This window comes from Lucilia cuprina, chromosome 5 (genome assembly GCF_022045245.1).
Source record: "Lucilia cuprina isolate Lc7/37 chromosome 5, ASM2204524v1, whole genome shotgun sequence".
NCBI lineage: Eukaryota > Metazoa > Arthropoda > Insecta > Diptera > Calliphoridae > Lucilia > Lucilia cuprina.
Window position 1 is genome coordinate 12,522,213 of NC_060953.1, and position 9,822 is coordinate 12,532,034.

The window sequence follows — 9,822 nt, forward strand, 5'->3', positions numbered from 1 at the left end:
TAGACTTTAGACTAGACTATAGACTAGACTAGACTATAGACTAGACTATAAACTAGACTATAGACTAGACTATAGACTAGACTATAGACTAGACTATACTATAGACTGGGCTACAGACTATAGTCTTAATTACAAGACATCCAACATTTCTGTAAAGTTATATTTTATAAGCCATAGTGCTACGATAAGTATTAGAATGCATGCTATGACATGCACGGTAACAAACAAGAACAAGTGTATGAAAAAAGTTTTTTCAACAGTTTTTTCTCACTCCTTAAAACCCAGGCCTGTTACAATGAATGACAATAAGTAGTTGAGGCATTACATTTTTATGGAGTAAAATACCAATGAGTTAGTGGGATGTGAGTGGTACTTGGGGGAATAGATGTTGAATTGTATGAACAAAATTACTCACTTTGACAATGAGTGACAGCTTCTTTTGTCACATAGTTTTTTTTTTTTTTTTGTGTTTATTGTATGAAGCCTGCATGAGAATGAGCGAATGAGTTAGTTGGTTAAGTGTAAAAGAAGTGAAGAAAATGCATGAATATAAGTAAAATTTTGTGAATTTTTACCGTAGTAAAAAAAAACGGCATACATACAAATGTTTTAAAGTAAAGTCAGTGTTGAAGTTTAAATATTAACAACAAAAAAATGAAAAACCCTTCAAATGAAAAGCTTTGAAAACAAAGTTGGCTTATATAGTTTTTACTGTATTTTTTATGCATTTGGTTTCAAAAAGAAGGGTTGAAAGGTTCGTTAGCAAGCAAATCATCAAGATTTCTTTTATTTTTTTCTATTTAATGTTAAACAAAAAAAAATATATAATTTGCTTTACTTTTTTTATAGTGATTATGGTAGAGTTTTTGTTTTAGGTAATTTAATGAATGACTGAGACTACTACTGATGACTTGTTGACTTCAAACAAAGTGACACATGGTTTGACAGCAAAGCTGTTATTCTTTTTTTATAAAACATGTTTTTTATTTCAATTTTTCTTTTCCAGAGAAAATTCTTAATTAAAGGCTTTTTAAATTAATGTTATCGTTGACGTTTTTAATTCTCATCTTTATTAAAATTTATTTCAAGTAAATGGCTTTTAATTAAGAAGAATAACTGGCTAAAACTGTATAATAGTTTTAAATAATAAAAAAAAAATATTTTGTAGAAATTTTCCATGGTCTATTGCATGAAAAACCAAATGATTTTTTATGGTTTGTTTTAGGAATTTTTATATTTTTTGTTTAAATATTACAATACCATCTAACCACCTACGTATGTCTGTATGTATGTATATGCAAATAGTTTAGGAAAAAAAACCATTTCATTAGAAAACTGTTTTTATATAGTCTAGTCCAACCATCGACCAATTCAATTCATTGCACTCTGAAAAGTTGGCAGCTTGAAAAACAAAAATATAATAAAACAATAAAACCACCAGGCAGACGACTGACTGACTGGCTGCCTAACTGACTGACTATACAAATTTGTTAACTTACACATACATTCATACGTTTTTATGCAAATATACAGTTCCCCATACATAGAACCCGTTAGTCATACAAGACGACAGGCATACCTTTGATACAATGAATGATACACTTCTCACCATTGCCTTAACTTAAACTCTCGTATTTTACCATTATTGTATACTTATGTAGTTTGATCACAACTGTTCTAAAACTAGCTAAAATTTATTTTCGCCTTAACACATCTCGAACTACCGGGAAAATGTGTGAAAATTATAACGTACCAACTGACTACATAAAATCATGAATTTGTGTAAAATTTTTCTTGTTAAAAGGTTTTACATGAAAATTCTTTTAAATATGAAAATAAATAAAAATGTAAATAAGTATTTAATACTTTTTTTCCAATTTTCCGTTTTTGTTTTTCACCAGAAATTGTTGTGAGGTTTTTCAAAACATATTTTAAAGATCAAAAAGGTATCAAGGCAAAAATTTAATTTTTAGGTATAAATTTTCAAATATTTTCATTAACAGATCTTAGTCAATCATTGTAGTGAATAAACCGTGTAAATGTGACCGTGAACCTGTGGCAGTAAAACTTATATAATCCAGATAATATTACCAGAAAATAGTCTATACCAGTAGTCCAAACTAAAAACTACTACAGTCTTATCTGGAATATAGACAGGACTATAGGGTGGACTTGAGAATAGCCCAGAGGTTGGATTATTGCCTGAATTATAATCTTCACTATAGATATTAATCTCATCCAAAATTTGGCGTATAGACTCATCTATATATTAAAGTTTTTAGCAGCTACTACAGACTGTATTATAGACTGAAATATTGTCTGTCATATAGTCTGGATTTTGACTAGAACTATAGTATATACAACTATCGCTAGTATCTTTAACTGACTGTCATCTTGGACAATAGTTTGGACTATAGTCTTATAGTTGGTCTGGACTTTAGTCTCATATATATTATATGCTGTAGTCTCGTTTATAGACTAGTATATAGTCTCATCGTAAGACTGGACTATAATCTCATCTATTGACTGGTATATAGTATCGTAAAAAGACTGGATTACAATCCCTAGTCTCGTATAAAATCTGTACTTTAGTTTCTACTACAATCCAATCAATAGTCTCATCTTTAATCCGAACAATAGGATCGTCTTTAGTCCAAACCATAGCATCGTCCTTTGTCTGGCCTATAGTCTCGTCTATATAGCTTAGGTTAGGCAACTAGCTCACTATCGGGCCAGTTGTCAGCTCCTTTTCATGAAATAAAACTCTATATTCTCTTCAATAAAGTGCTCTATAATCTCGGCTATAGACTGGTCAATAGTCGCATCCACATCCACATCCACAGTCCTTATTTTAGTATAGTTCATAATCTAAACAATGGACTTTTCTGAACTATAGTTTAGTCGACCGACTGTACTGTAGTATCGTCTATAAACTGGAATATAATCTCGCCCATAGATTGGATGGTAGCCTCGTTGATAATATATTCTGTAGTTTATAATCTCGTCTATGGTCTGGACTATAGTCTTGTCTATAGTCTATATCCTTGATATACTGGACAAATGTCTTTTCTATAGACTATAGTCGCATCTATAGTCTGAAGGCTGTTATCTCGTCTATAGAATGGAATATAATCCTATAGTCTGATTTAACGCTTGGACTACAGTCTGTACCATTATCTCTAGTATAGTTTCATCAATCGACTGCAGTTTCAAATAGTCTGGACTATGGGTTTCTGTCTAGTATGGACTTTGGTTTCATATATACTACTAAGTGTTGTCTCTTCTGGAAACTGGTATATAGCCTCATGTAAAGACAGTACTATAAGATATTTTATTGACTAATCGATAGTATCGTCTATAACAATAGACGATACTGGACTACAATCTCATATTCTAGTATAAAATCTGTACTATAGTTAATTCTACAACTCAAACAATAGTCTCGTTTATAATCTGAACTAGGTTTTGTTTTAAGTTTGGCCTATGGTATCGTTCTTTGTCTGGTCTTTAGTCCCATCAATAATCTACATTATAATATCTTCTATAGTCTTCTCTATAATATTGTTTTTAGACTGGACTACAATTGCGTCAATAGTCTGCAGTATAGTTTATAATTTGGACAATAGTCTCTTGTATAACTCGGACTATAGTCTATAGACTCGTAGACAGACTGGACTATAGTCTCATCTACAGACAAGAACATTATCTTGTCCATAGACTGGACTGCAGTTTCGTTGATAATTTATTCCATAGTCTTAAATATTCTCTATAGTCTGGACGATAGTCTTGTTTATAGACTGAACTGTAGTATCGTTAGTAGACTGGACTAAAGTCTCGTCTACAGATTATTGTCTCATCTACAGTCTGCACTAAAGTCTAGTCTATAAACTAGACCATTGTCTCGTCTACAGAATGGAATATAATCTCGTTTATAGAACGAATTATAGTCTCTTTTATAATCCGAACAATACTCTCGTATATTTTCTGAACTATAGTTTCGTCTTGAATATATTCTCATGTATACTCCATTCTATACTCTCGTTTATAGTCTGAACTCTAGTTTTGTCTATATTGTTATTGATAGACTAGAGTCTCATCAATATTCTTATCTATACTCTGGTCTAAAGACATATATTCTAGTCTAGTATGTATAGAATATAGTCTAGTCTATAATCTGGGTTATAGCATCAGTTATAATCTGTTCTATAGTTTAGGCTTTTGTCCAGGCTATTTTCCAGCCTAAAGTCCTATCTATTCCTCAGAAAGTATAAGCAATCTTATGATTCTAGTCAAATTTTGTTCAAACTTACTGTTAAATATTTTGAGTGGAGGCGCCTCTTCCTCCATAAAAGTTTTACTTAAAAATTTGTTTCCAAATTAATACTCGACTAAAAAAAATATTTATTCACTTCCAATTTAATTCATGAATTCATTAATATTTAAATTACCCATCAACCTAAAATGAGTACGTTTGTTTAAACAATTTTCTTTGTTAGTTTTTCTCCAAATAAAAATTTTCTCCTTGTCTGAGTATGGAAAAATCAAAAAAAACCAAAAAAAAAAACACCAAAAGTTTTGCAATGAAAACATCATCTGTAACATCTACATCTACGTTGAATGCCACCACTTGCAACTACAACTCCACCTTGTTAAATGGCAGCCATATTTAGCCACAATATGGCAAAGAGTCTGTTGATTCACAAACGTCAGACGTCTTGACTGCGGTTTTTGATGGCTTTATACTATGCTTACTTTTTATGTTGGTTTTTTTCAGTTCTTTTCTTTTTGGTTGCAAGTTTTCTGAGCAATAAAGTCAAAAAAAAAAAAATAAAAACAAAAACACATCAAGAAGTTGAATTTAAAAATGTTTTTGCTTAAAACAAAAATATGGAAAACATGTAAAGGAATATAAAAAAACTAGCCACATCATACTATGTAGTCATTATTGTGCGAGCTAGAGATGATTTAAAATGCTTGCATACTTAAGTGCAGCAAGGAATGGCGACAGAAAGGAAAAAATCTTTTTAGAAAAAAATTCAAGCTAAAACCACAACTTGACTTGAACATTTTTCTGTTTTAAATGTGGGTTTAAGTTTTTTCTTATATATATTTCTTTAATAAGCAGCAGTTATAGCGAAAGCACTTTTCAGATCTAAATAAGCAGAAAATGAAATGCATGTCGAAAAATTTAACTCAAAAAAACCAAAAAAAAATAAAACATAGAAAAAGAAAAAAACGAACAACAAATATGTCTAAAATATAAACAGAAAAAAAATTTGTTTAAACCATGGAGTGTTTTATTTTTTCTACATTACAGTTCATAATTATTTAAAATGAAAAAGAAACTAATAAAAAAGGAAATTGTTTAAGAGTTTTGAGATTTGGTTAGCCAAGCGTAAGATATTGTTTTGATATTTATTAGCAAGATTTTTATCACGTTACATAAATGAGAGTAAGTGGTGGTCTATAGTCATAGCTTCTTTATAGTTTGGACTAAAGACTCGCCTTTACATAGTCTGGACTATAGTATTTCCCACAGTCATAAGTATAGTCCTATTTATAGACTTAACTATATGATAGACTCTAATCTGAGCTTTAGTCTGAGCAGATATATCATTTGCAGTTTGTTGCAAATATTTTCTTATCAGAACTTCATGCAATAGTTTCCGGTATAGCGTATACGTAATTTTTATTTTATAAAGAAACGTATAACAATCATACGTATAGATGTACACCATAATTTGAGCTAGAGTCTAAGCATTAATATCGTTCGTAGCTTTTATATAGTTTAATTATCAAAAACTTATGCAAAAGTTGACGATGGAGCGTATACGTAATTTTTATTCTACAAAGAAATGTATAACAATCATACGTATAGATGTTCCCATTAACAAGCTGTTATTTCAAAATTTTACAATTTTTGTTAATTGCTAAATATAATCCTTATGTAATTTGTTAACATTTTTGCGAACATCATGTTAGCATGTATTTTTAATACATTACATATGTTATCAAATATAAACTTTTTTCAACAAAATCTATCATTCTTCCCAAATATGCTACAATAAAAAAATAAACATATTTTCCCCGGCAACAAAGTTTCGTTGATATTTTGTCAAAACTTTCAGTTAAAAACATAAAATAAAAAAATCCTTCACTCACTCACACATTTGCCAACTTTCCAATTCATTTGTTGCTTGAAGTTTGTAAAACAAAAATTTGCCTTTTTAACAAATGCATATGCTGTCATTATAAACAATTTATTTACTAAATAAAAAATTGCACGACTACTCTCGCATGAATGTGGCATAAAATTAAAAAAGGAAACAAACACGCAGCAATATAAGTTTCAGTTGTCAAGATCATGAAAATAAACGTAAAAAATTAAATTTAAATGGAGGAAAAAATTAAAAAATACAAATAAAAACTCACACCAAGAAACATAAACATTTAAATTAATGACTGCAAAGAGGTGCATGTGTAATGTGAGTAATAAAAAAATGGATATGAAGAGAATTAAAAAGAGTTTTCCGAAAAATGAAACGGAATTCTATTTCAGTTGTAACTCAGTTCTAGTTCAGTTCTAGTTCAGTTCTAGTTCAGTTCTAGTTCAGTTCTAGTTCAGTTCTAGTTCAGTTCTAGTTCAGTTCTAGTTCAGTTCTAGTTCAGTTCTAGTTCAGTTCTAGTTCAGTTCTAGTTCAGTTCTAGTTCAGTTCTAGTTCAGTTCTAGTTCAGTTCTAGTTCAGTTCTAGTTCAGTTCTAGTTCAGTTCTAGTTCAGTTCTAGTTCAGTTCAAGTTCAGTTCTAGTTCTTGTTAAGTTCTAATGTGGATGTAAATATCTGCCATAACATCCCATCTTTTATACACATTTTTTCAGGAATCCCTTTTAACATATTAGAGTAAGAGGTAGAGAAATGTTTAACGTAATTTTTCTGTAATATGTAGTTAAATTTCAATAAACTTAAGAAATTTATATTATTACATTAATGTATTTGACAGTTGTGCGTTCGAGCAGAAAAACTCTATATTATTATAATAAAAACGTTTAAAATTATAATTTTTTTGTGTTGGAAGGGGAGCAATTTTATAGCAAGTTACATTAAGCAAATTTATTAAAAAATTTTGGTATAAATTTGTATATTTATTTGGAAGTATTTTTATAATCTAAAAATCTTTTCTTTTATTAACAAATTTACTTTTCCTTTAGATGAGCGTTGCTGTAATTAAATATTTATAAAAACTTTAGATTGATCTTTTTATTTGCGTCAAAAACTGAATGTACATATTCATAATTTGTATGGTTATCATTGATTCATATACAAACTATAAATATTTTTAGTTCAGGGATTTTGTTTTACATTTTATTAAAAATGTATCTGTTTCAATTGTATTTTTATATTTTAGAATTTTATAAATATTCATACGTTTTGTCACACAACATGCATACATACATATAGTACAAAAATTGTGACATCTAAATATAAAATTTACATATGGCTAAGCATAAACGTGATACTAAAAACTGGGTCAACATGAAGAGGACTTAAAAGCCATATATATTTATATTTTTAAAAGTTTACTAATAAATCGAATTGTTTTTCTTTCCTGATAAGGAACACTTACATATTTTGAAAATATATAAAATATTCAAAAAATTTATAAAAAGCAAATCTCAAATTACTTTGATTTTTACAATCAATCTCAATTTGAATAATTTATTTTCTCAATTCAAATTAATTCTTGAATATATACTTTGTAGCAAAAACTATCTCACATTCATCATTTAACTCATACTATCCTCCTCAAAACAAAATGAACATTCTAATTTTTTCACTAAAAAACGCTTACTTCTCCCGCATCACCAGTACCACAAAATTCCATTTAAAATAAACTAAAAATTGTGGCTGACACAAATTACAAAAAAACCCACTAAAATGCTCAATTTCAAACAGCACTACAAAAGGCAACAGAACATACTACTATATAATAGTTTGTGGAAAAAAACAACAATACTTGCGCATGCAGATTTATACCTACAACAAAAACAGCGCCAGTGGCATCACGACCACAAGATACATTTGTACAAAAGAATATAAATCTTTTACTCTATTGCCACAAATTCATATTTGTTTTTAGGAGATGTTGTATTACCATCATCAAAAATCTACATACAAATAAAAATCAAAAATCCTTTATTCAGTTGAATTTTATTTGAATAACGAATATTTTAATACCCACCATCATAAAAGATATATCATTGTTTTTGTCATTCCATTTGTAATACATTGTAATATTCATCTAGGACCCATAAAAATGGATCTTTATTCAATTCAAAGACGATCAAGTTATGTCCGTCCGTCCGTCTGTTGAAAGCACGATAGAGTCCAAACGGAAAAGCTAGTGAACTGAAATATTGCACATATACTGTAAGTTGATGCTGTTTGTTTAAAATTGAAAATTGATAAATGAATAATATCGTCCCACGATCTCGCCTAGCTCCCATATAAGGCCCCCTCCGAAAATTATTTTATCTATTCCAGTTCTGTTCTAGTACTGTTCTAGATCTGTACTAGTTCTGTTCTAGTTCTGTTCTAGTTCTGTTCTAGTTCTGTTCTAGTTCTGTTCTAGTTCTGTTCTAGTTCTGTTCTAGTTCTGTTCTAGTTCTGTTCTAGTTCTGTTCTAGTTCTGTTCTAGTTCTGTTCTAGTTCTGTTCTAGTTCTGTTCTAGTTCTGTTCTAGTTCTGTTCTAGTTCTGTTCTGGTTTTATTCTTAAACAGTAAGTAGGTTTTATTAAAAAACAGCCTTAATTTTTTCTAGCTTTGCTACCTGTTCTGGTTTTATTCTTAAACAGTAAGTAGGTTTTATTAAAAAACAGCCTTAATTTTTTCTAGCTTTGCTACCTTGATAAATCCTAATATCTTACATGTTAAAAAAATTCAAAAAACGTGTATTCGAAAGCACTTAAATATAAAGGCCACAACTGTCGCCCTAGTTAAATACATACTTACCAAAAGTTTACAAAAAAAAAAAAAAATTGAACAGAAAAATTTTGGAAATACATAAATTTTTTGAGGCAAAATATAATTCTTTTTCACCATGTGTCCTCAAAACATGCTTATTAACAAACACACACACGAACATATTTGATCGGCTAAAGATGTAAGTAAACTAAAACTTTCTACACCTACATTGTATGAGTTTTTTTACAAAGTTTTCAATTTGACTTTTATTTTCGATTTGTAAAAGATTTGTTTGTTTCACACCCAAAACGTATGATACACATATGCACACACACTTTCGAATTGTTCTCATCATCACCGTCATCAGCACTTTTTGACAAGTGCAAAACTTGTTCGTTTTTCTATTAGGAAGACGCTTTTTTTATTTCATGTATAAACAGAAACTGCAACAGCTGACACTGACATTAGAAACACATATAAAAGCTGCAGAATTTCTCGTTTACCCTCTCTCTCCTGTCTCCATTAAGTTTTTTCCTCTATTTATTCTGGCAATATGGCAATAAAAGTTTTTGTTTATGTCGTTGTTTAAGTTGCTGCTGTAGAAATGAAAACTTTTGAAAAAATATGTTCAAATTATCACGTTTCGCATTTGGGAGCAAGATAAACATAAATATATAAGCCAAGATGTGTGATTTTGACATTTTTGGGAAAAGTTGAGGTGCTTTTTATTTTAAAGTACCTATTAGTTTGCAATATATACAGTTCTAGTTTAGTTCTAGTTCAGTTCTAGTTCAGTTCTAGTTCAGTTCTAGTTCAGTTCTAGTTCAGTTCTAGTTCAGTTCTAGTTCAGTTCTAGTTCAGTT